This window comes from Pleurodeles waltl, chromosome 4_2, assembly GCF_031143425.1.
Source record: "Pleurodeles waltl isolate 20211129_DDA chromosome 4_2, aPleWal1.hap1.20221129, whole genome shotgun sequence".
Classification (NCBI taxonomy): Eukaryota; Metazoa; Chordata; class Amphibia; order Caudata; family Salamandridae; genus Pleurodeles; species Pleurodeles waltl.
This window is the reverse complement of record NC_090443.1, coordinates 1014159134-1014169408: the sequence shown is the minus strand read 5'-3', so window position 1 is coordinate 1014169408 and position 10275 is coordinate 1014159134. Positions and strand designations below refer to the sequence as shown.

The 10275-nt window shown below is 43.6% G+C and overlaps 1 non-coding gene across 1 annotated transcript; it reads left to right on the top strand.

Annotated features, from left to right (window-relative positions):
• Nucleotides 1-7013: 7013 nt before the first annotated feature.
• On the top strand, nt 7014-7085 carry TRNAD-GUC (transfer RNA aspartic acid (anticodon GUC)). Its single transcript has one exon. It is a non-coding gene; the product is annotated as a tRNA-Asp (tRNA).
• Nucleotides 7086-10275: the final 3190 nt, after the last annotated feature.

Below are 10275 nucleotides of genomic sequence, written 5' to 3'. Positions count from 1 at the left end.
CTGAGTGCCCCCTCTGTCTCCTCCTCCAAGGGGCGACCCCCTGGTACTTCATGGGCCCTGGCAGCACCCAAAACCGTACACCGCGACTCTTGCAGCTAGCAAGGCTTGTTTGCGGTCTTTCTGCGTGGAAACAACTCTGCATCCTCCAGCACGCCGTGGGACATCTTCTGACCAAAGGAGAAGTTCCTAGCACCTTCCGTTGTTGCAGAATCTTTGGCTTCTTCCACCCGGAGGCTGCCCTTTTGCACCTTCATCCAGGGTTTAGTAGGCTCCTGCCCCCCCGGACACTTGCGTGACTCTTGGACTTGGTCCCCTTCCTTTGCAGGTCCTCAGGTCCAGGAATCCATCTTTAGTGCTTTGTAGTCAGTTGTTGTCTTTGCAGAATCCCCTATCTCGACTTTACTGTCTTTCTGGGGTAGTAGGGTAACTTTACTCCTACTTTTCAGGGTCTTGGGGTGGGGTATCTTGGACACCCTTAGTGTTTTCTTACACTCCCAGTGACCCTCTACACACTACACTAGGCCTGAGGTCAATTCGTGGTTCACATTCCACTTTTGGAGTATATGGTTTGTGTTGCCCCTAGGCCTATTGTCTCCTATTGCATTCTATTGTGATCTACAGTGTTTGCACTACTTTTCTAACTGTTTACTTACCTGATTTTGGTTTGTGTGTATATTTTCTGTATTTTACTTACCTCCTAAATGAGTATATCCTCTGAGATACTTTTGGCATATTGTCACTAAAATAAAGTACCTTTATTTTTAGTAACTCTGAGTATTGTGTTTCTTATGATATAGTGCTAAGTGATACAAGTGGTATAGTTGGAGCTTTGCATGTCTCCTAGTTCAGCCTAAGCTGCTCTGCTATAGCTACCTCTATCAGCCTAAGCTGCTAGAACACTTTTAATCTACTAATAAGGGATAACTGGACCTGGCACAAGGTGTAAGTACCACTAGGTACCCACTATAAGCCAGGCCACCCTTCTACAAGGTCCAGCCAGCGCTACAATGCACTTTAATTTCTCACACTGTGTGGGATGCTGTGTGCAGTGTGTTGGACTCCAAGTCCCAGAATACACAGTGCCAGGATGCACCAGCAGAGCCAGTGGGGGCAGGCCCAGCCAGCGCTATAAAGCATTTTCATCTCTCCCGCTGCGCAGGATGTGCCCAGGCAAAGGGCGAGCACATCCGAGGCAGTCGGTGCCCAGAAGAGGCTGGACCCTCTCTCTGTCATTTTGTCTTTGGGGTAAGTGCCACTTGTGTCTCTGAGAGTTTTTTCTGCACCACCTGTGTGCAATCTTGTGGGTTCTCTATTCTGAGTGGCCTGTTTTTTTTTATAATGGACTAGCGGAAAGCGCAGGGTGGGTCTAAAGCAGCCTCACCTCCGAAGACTAATACCATCGACAAAATGTTACAGAGGGCCATGGGGATTATACCAACTGAAATTGCATTGACCAAGAGGAGATTATGTCTGGAAATTCATAACACCACAGAAAAAGTTGGGCCCTAACTGTCTAGCTCCACCAATGGTGCTATTGCAGAGTATGGTTCTACCCTGCTCGGTGACCCGGGCAGTTCTGATAACATTAATCTGTCCCTCAACTTAAGAGGGCCAGAAAGAAGATTCCCTCATGTTCATCACGTGCAGCTAGTCGACTGAGACATTGTTTGGTACCACAGTCACCCTTTGATACTATTGGCCATCACACAGTTGCATGTGTAGGGGATGCCCTAACCATTCGTCCTGTAAGGTCCAGGCTTAAAGATCTCTGGGTAGATGATCTTCTAGAGTCTTTTTCAATGAAAACCAAAGACTATCTCCACAAAGTGTTATCGCCACTGACTGTTCGGTTGCAAGCCATCGAAAAGGCCCTTTGCTCTGCATTTACTCAGTCAAAGCAATTAGCCTGCCTGACTTCTGAAGGGGAAAATGGAGCCTGTGCCTTAGCCTCTGATGGCCGAAATAATTTGATTAGGGCACCAGGCAGTGTGCAAAATAACCCTGTGGACAATGCAACCAGTCCTAATGTATCATGTAATGTTTTAAGTAACAACCATATGGGGGAAGGTGCAAGGGGTTCCCTAGATTAGGCAGAGGAATCAGTGGCTTCATCGTCTCAGTTTGTTGGATCTAGTTCAGTTAAGCTTAATACTATTGAGTCCACTAAGAAGCATCCAGTGGTGGATCTCTCTCCCGCCACCTGCATGTACATTGTCGTTTTGGTTGCCGTTCCTGAGTCGCAGGAAAATCAGAAGGAGGGTCAGACTGAGCTAATAAATGCTTGAACTAGCTGGCCGATGAGAGGCAATTTCCATACTACTTGGCAAGAGGGATTTTGCTTATTAGAAGAGTGAGCTGGGTGGGACGGAGAGTAAAGGACCCGTGTGGTGAATGTTTTATAATTAATTTCAGATCCCAACAGGTTGCTATGAGGTTACTTTACTGCCCCTTTTTTGATCTAAGAGAGTATCCAAAATAAGTTTATTGTCATTGGAGCATTTTTCCACGCCCTCTAGTCCCAGAGATGTGGCCACTTTTGTCAACAAATCCCCTGTTATCTTTAGGGTATCTAGGGATTTGACTGTTCGGGCTACTAATACCTTCAGGATTCCAGTCTCAAACCATTATAGTGCCCTAGATGGGGTAGAGTGACTAGACCCACAGTGGTATAGTATGAGTAAGAAGGACCATCTTGCAGGGATTGTTGAGGATGATGCTGACGGTGATTGGGCAGGTGAAATGTATTGGGAGAGAGGGGTGCCATCTAGTTCTCAAATTGTTTGCAATCGTAATCGTAGTGAGGCCCTAATGGCCTCTAATAAGGGGAGGTTGTTCTTTCTAGTTACCTGGCCCTAGTGCGGGTGGTCAATTACTGCCAGCTTAATTCTGTAGGTGGGTAGTCCAAGTTGTCCACTGTTCCCTTAAATCCTTGGGCTCAGACAGTTTCTTTGGCTGGTGAAGAGTAGTATTGATTATCTACACCAAACAGACTCTGGGAGCCTGCAAACAAATTTTTCAGATTTCTTGGCAAAAATTGTGTCCTGGAATGTTGCCGGGCTGAGTTCAGAACTCAAAGTTCCTAAATGGGCTGGATTGATTGATATGCGTAGAATAAAGTGGGCTGCTATGAAGGCAGTGGAAGGGCAGTTAAGTGGTATCTATTCTTCAGAGGCAAGCTGCTTGGGGGACATTAACGAGGTGCAACAGCATTTCATCTGTTTAAACCATAATAAGCAGTTTGAGGATCTTATGTGTTTCTTTCTTGGAGAATTGAAAAAATCCAATAATCAGCGCTCTGCAAAGTCATGGTTTAATAGCAAATGCAAGCTTGCTAGATCACTTCTTTTTTCTAATAGTAGAGTCCAGTATAAGGGTGAAAGCAAAATACAGAGGGCAAAGTACAAAAAAATCACTAGCAGAGCAAAGTAAGAGTGGGAGATTGAGCGTTGGGATAGCATGCTGACTTCAGTAAGGGAACGGGACCATCGCGGTTTCTGGAATCTGCTCTCGTCAGGTTGTAGAGGAGGAGTTTGCCCAGCAATGTCAAATATTTCTGCAGTTAATTGGGTTAAGCATTTTTCCCCTTGTATTCCTCAAAAGAAGATACTATACATTGATGCAGGTAGTTGCTATCAGTGAGCTGGATAAGGCTAGTTCTCTTAACTGCATTAAGTCTACCCAAACGTTTTAGAGGAGGTTAATCTAGTTCTTGTCAAGATAGTGGTTAATACAGCCCCTGGTTTGGATAAAATTCCAGGTGATCTTTACAGAAGTGAGATAGGTTTTTGGGGCCCTTGTTTTCAGCTGATTTTGAATAACATTGTGGAAGGAGCACCAATACCTCCATCTTGAGTTGGCACAGAATTGATTCCTGTTTACAAAAAGGGTTCTGTGGCAGATGCTCCTAACTATAGACCGATTTGTCTCCTTGATTGTTCTCAAACATTGTCTAGTACTATACTTTTGGGCAGGCTTCAGATGTGGGCCAAGGAGTGTAATATTGTATCTCCTCTTCAAGCTGGGTTTAGGGAAGGTGTTAGTACCCTAGACCAGGTTTTCCATTTTCAATTAATTTATTGGAAAACTTTGATTCTGGGCCATGAGAGCCTGTATATTGCTTTTGTCGACCTAGGTCAGCATTTGAAATGGTCCCCCACCCAAAACTATGGTAGGTTTTGGCTGACATGGGCATCCCAGACGACCTTCTGGCTAATTTTATTAGGCTGCATACCAGCACTTTGCACCGGTTCATTGTGGAGTTGCGGGGGCATTGGCAGTAGCTGCCCTGTGAACCAAGGGGACAGGCAAGGATGTGTACTTGCTCCCACTCTTTTCACTCTTAACACTTTGGTCTCCTACTTAGACAATGTGATGGAGATGCTCCTAGGAAGGCGAACATCAAGGCTTCAGCTTTGATGTTTGCTGATGACACACTTTTGATTTCTAAGTCCCCTATGGGTTTGAAGACATGATTATGGTGCTTTGAGAGGTTTTGTGCTAAGAAAGGACTTGAGATAAACGCTGACAAAACTAAATGTATGATTATAACTCCTGGATGTTCTACGCGCCCTAAAGCTACGCTTACTGAGGTGCCCCTGGAAAGGGTTAAGGTTTTTGATTATTTGGGAATGACCCTAACTGAAAAGATGGACTGAAGCCACCATATAAACTGAAGCTCAAGCTTGTGCAATATAGTGGGCCGCTCCTTAGAGTATGGGAGAAGTTCACCTTTTCGTCCTATGTCTCCAGCAATTCAGATTTATAAAATGCAAGCTTTGGGGGTTGCTCTATATGGGGCTGAACTATGGGGCTATAAAAAGGTGTCACAATGACAAGTGGCAGACAATTGTTTTCTTCGTCAACTCCTAGATCTCCCTGTTAGCTCACTTTTAACACTGCTTAGAACTGATGTGGGCCTGAGGCCTCTTTTTGAGGTGGGGGCCTTAGGCCTTTGTTGGAATAAAAATGGTTATGGGTTAGCCCTGAAATATTTTCCTATCAATCAGAATTATGTGAAGTGTAGGCCAGTTTGGTACCCTGGTTTAGATATGCAAAAGAAACCCTAAAAAAGATAGGGTGTGGAGAACTGGGGAAGACCCAGAGAGTGTTTGGTTAATCAGTAAAGCTCTGCTTAAGAAAAGATACTTTGAGGCCAATCAAGCTGAGATGCTGTTTAGCACTTCTCTGGGTAGCTTGGCCAACAATTTTCTTCAGATCAAGGATACGTTCAGTCTCATGTATAAGACTATAGGCCAGAAGTACAAAGCATTTTTCCAGTCACAAACAGCCCATCGGGCCTTTTGCGAACGGAAACATGATTTTTACTATGTACCAAAGCAAAATGTGACTCAGTAACTTGTTTACTGAATCGCATTTTGCTTTTGTGATTTAGTATTAGGAAGAGGCTTTCCCTTCCTAAGCAAACACTCTTAAAATATACCGAGTACTAGTACTGGTGAAATGTGACTCCTACACCTTTTAATTCTGATTGTTTTCAGTAACATTTCCTATAGACTGATTTACAAAGGTAAGATTCATTGGCTCTGTATAATGTGTGTGTAATGTAAAGTACTCTAACACCTTACACTGGTATGAGTTGCGCTAAAAAACATATGTAATGCCTATGAAAGTGGGATTGTGGAGTGTTATTGGGAACTGGTGGGGGTTGAAAGTAAGGGAACACGTGGAGAAGGGAGTTTTTGAGGGGAGCGCCAACAAAGATAGTGGCACGGGATGCCACCGGAGCTAAAAAAACAGCCCTGTTCCTAGTGTTATGCAACGTGTTAAATACCGCTGGACTATGGAAATTTAGCAGTGTTGATTATTCTTGAAAATATATTGTGCCAAAAACGGGCCCGAATACCTGACAAGTTTCCCAGTTCCCTGTCTAATGTGCTTTACCAGTCCAGATTCTTTTAAGTGAATTATAAGACTTTTGCAATGGAATAAACAAACTACAAGTCCCAGAATTCAAAGAAAAAACCTGGCCTGGAGCAAAACTTCACGCATGGTCCTAGGAAACTTGGTAAGGCTGAGAACTACTCCACTAGAACTGTATATCCTCATTATGTGTAGAGAATGAACCAATAAACTCGAGTTTGAAAAAAACTCTTGCTAGGGGTAGATTGTAAAAACAATGGAAACGCGTAGTGGCAAACAACTGGCCCTCTTCCACTGACGCCTGCACTTCTCCTCCCCTGATTTTGGGGATCTCGTGGTATTTTATTTACCATTTTCCAGGCCCTTATTTAACTTCGCTTGACAATTGCTGGAAAGTCTGTATTGGTTTGACTCGGAAGTTCTTTGCGGGTTACTTTAATACTCTTTCTAACATTACATACGAATTCAAATCACCTTAAACCCCGGTGTGAAAGACCTGGAAGACAATACAGAACTAACAACACTGCAGCAGTCGCTGCTCAGCCTCTAAATACTTAAAGAAGAATCGACTTGCGCATGCGCGTGGATTCCGGAAGTGCTCCGCCTAATACTTCCGTCTGTCAACGAAGGCCGCCATCTTAGGCTGCTCTGGCGTGTATTTCAGCCCCGCTGCGGGACTGGCGCGGGTGGCGGTGTCTCCAGAATAAAAGCCAGTTATCGGTCTCCTCATGGACGATAATTCTTCTAGAAAATTAGTGCATGTTTTGCAGAAAAAGTGTGTTCGGTGTCCCATCGGATGTCACCAGGGAGCACAGAGTTCCAAAGTGCCCCAGTTTTGAGGCCCGCCTGCTCATTAATCTGGGGCCAAAAGAATACATTCAGTTGTGCCTTTTTTAATTTGAACTGCCGCGACTGCCCTTTTCCGTTTTTTTGTGATTTCTTGACGTTGGCGTCGAAATACAACTTACAAAGAATAATGCTCTTTTATACCAGGGGGTGCCTTTATTCGTGATGGGGTCAATATTATTATTTTCTTAGTAGGTCAATCAGTATATTCTGTCGTTTGAGAGTGATCCATACATACGTCATGCAGTCGTATCAAAACAGAACTGTAGAAATGCCGCATTATGTGTTCCTCGTTAGTTTAGTGGTCAGTATCCCCGCCTGTCACGCGGGAGACCGGGGTTCAATTCCCCGACGGGGAGAATTCATTTTTTTTTTCTAAACCTTGTTTTACAATAATGGTATATCTATATTCTACGGGCCTAACGTTTAACTCAATGTTCATTGGGGTGTTTTGAACATTAATTACACGTTAAAACACTTTAACAGCGACTTACAAAAATGTATACTGTTATTTAATTAACAGTTTATGTTTGTTTAAGACGTATTTCTTTTCCCAGGCCGCAAAGCTGCTGCTGATTGTTCAGTTCCCAGGGTGCGCAGCTTCCATTGTGCAGCAGATGCAGTGGCACCGGGCTACAGAAGCTTTAGGGGCCCACTAAGCCCCGTTTATTGCTGGATCTCACTGTTCACACAGCGACCAGGAAGGGGAGATGGAGCATTTCCTTCCTTGCACTGCATCCCATGCCTTATCACCCACCGGCTGCAGCTATCACTAACCCCCCATCCTTTCATTAAACGAGTTAGTACTTGGTTGTTATATACTCTTTAGAATACCTAGTTTGTTTCTAAGAGGCGTGTCTGTGAGTTTGATTAGTACTGTGAGCAGGGACATTTCGGGGGCCCTGGGCCATACGTATTTTGGGGGCCCTTATTCGCAACAGCCTTGAATTTATGATCTACTTTCAGCTCTTTATGCCCTCTTGGCCAGGCCACTGACAGCGCACAAGCGCAGTGGTCCAATTTCTAAATGTGTTTGCATCTAATATTCAAGAGTAGTGGCTTGTATTTTCAATAACAGAGCAGCAGTTCACTAATATTACTGCAAAAAATCTCTGTGGCACCCTCCCATTTCTCATATGCGTGGACCTCTTTTAATCTGAACGAAGACATTTTTATGAACTTGTTTATGGATGTTGCATGCAACATAAACACAATATTTCTCTGCAAAATATCTGTAATTAATTCTCGCACATCGCCCACATAAAAAATAAATTGAAGAATAACAGTGTTTCAAACCATCTGTTTAAGAAGTATTCAAGGTCACTAGGGGAAGACTGCAAAACAGAGCTGGCTCTATCAGACTGCCCTCCCCCCAACACCGAAAAGGCTGGGGCCCTGGGTCAGAGCCCAGTTTGCCCATGCCTTAAAATGTCGCTGATTATGAGAAGTTACTTTTCTTATGATTTGTCCTTGTGTAAGCTCTTTTCCCCTCATAAGGGGTACCGAAAGCGCCATATAAATGTCAATACAATACTTGTGTTTTGTTTTTGGATAATACTTTTAAAAATATATCCTTGTGTAAAACTTGTTGAAAAAATATTTCAATGTATTCTCAAAAAATATTTTGAATTTCTTATAACTGATGTTACTATATTTTTCTTGTTGATTCGAATATTGCATTTTCCTTGCTTTTTTGTCTTTGGTTGTGTTTCAAAATGGCAATAGAATTTGGATTTTTTTTTTTTTTTGCCTGTGCTATGACTGTACAGAGGAAACTAAGATGTTGGGGCTGTGATGGTTATATCAAGTACACACTGGGGTGGGCTAATACCCTGCCAGCAAAATGCATCAAAGCTCGTGGCTGCTAGAGTCCTCACCAGTGTCACACATCTTGTGTGTGTATTCAGGAATTGCCCAGGTCTGTGACCTGGTAAGCAGGTCTCTGACACAGCTGTAGTGTCATCAGACAGTCTGTGAGAGGCTAAGCCTGAGTAGAGTAGTGTGTTTATATTTGGCATATGGTGCCCACAGGTGAACCTGAGGAAGTGTTCAGCAGCAGTGATGGGAGGCTAGCAGAATGCGGAAACAAAATGTGGTCAATCTTTCCTGCCAGAGTTCAAAACCTACACGTGCTTTGCGACTGGAATTCCCACTGGAGGCTAAAAGTAACCTTTACTGCAGTGAAAGTTATTGGAATCCATATCTTTTAGCTTTCTGCCATTTTAGCATGACCAAGTAAAGGGTGGCACTACTTGGAACCAATGGAGCATCCCATGGCCAATCAAGATAGAAAAAGGTTTATGCATTTCCAGAACGCTTGATAAGGCCCTTGTGACGCTTGGTAAGGCCCTCATGCCCACCAAATATTAATAATGATATTAATAATGTTTAACAAGAGTACAGAAATAGCAAAATCAGCATATACACATTTTTCAGTTACACACAGGTGTCTTATTAACAGAGAACAGTGGTATACGGCCAACACATGTTTCACCACCTGGTGGGTGGTGCACCTGCTTGGGGCTTTTTCAAGGCGTGGTATGTTACATCTGGAGTCCCCTTTATTTGCCTCTGCATAATAATCCTAGAATCCTCTGTATTGGCCTGGACGGTGTCCATCGGTCAGGAAGTAGTCGGGCAGGTCTTTGCAGTCTGTGGCGGCCTATGCAGTGCGTAGTTGGGTAAATGCAAAAACCTGTTCTCTTTTATAATCCCATCTCGGTCGCCACTGAAAAGACTCAGGCTGAGGATACAAATTATATTTATTTGTAAAATATAGCATTTCTTTCCATTAAGAGGACCAGCCTGTAACTGCCAAGCTGGAACATGTCCTCTCTAGAATGCAGCACAATGGGGCTTTATGGGTTCATACTAGTGAAATGTGGATTCCGCCATGGCAACAGTACTTTTAATACCAGGCGACTGTAGGAGGCTGGCCTGGCTTATAGTGGGTACCTTGTGGTACTTACACCCTGTGCCAGGTCCAGTTATCCCTTATTAGTAGAATAGAGGTGTTTCTAGCAGCTTAGGCTGATAGAAGGTAGCTATGGCAAAGCAGCTTAGGCCGAACTAGGAGACATACAAAGCTCCTACTATACCACTTATATCATATGCACAATATCATAAGAAAACACAATACTCAGAGTTACTAAAAATAAAGGAACTTTATTTTTATGACAATATGCCACAAGTATCTCAGTGAGTACCCTCAGTAAGAAGGTAAGTAATATACACAAGTTATATGTACACAAACCCAAAACAGGTAAGTAAGAGTCAGAAAAGTAATGCAAACAGTATAGAATTACAATAGGTTGCAATAGGCAAACATTGGTCATGGGGCAACACAAACCATATACTCCAAAAGTAGAATGCAAATCACGAATGGGCCCCAGACCTATGGGAGCTTGTAGAGGGTCGCTGGGACTGTAAGAAAACAGTCAGGGTGTCCAAGATACCCCACCCCAAGACCCTGAAAAGTAGGAGTAAAATACACCTACTACCCCAAAAGGACACAATAGTCGTGATAGGGGGATTCTGCAAGAACCACAA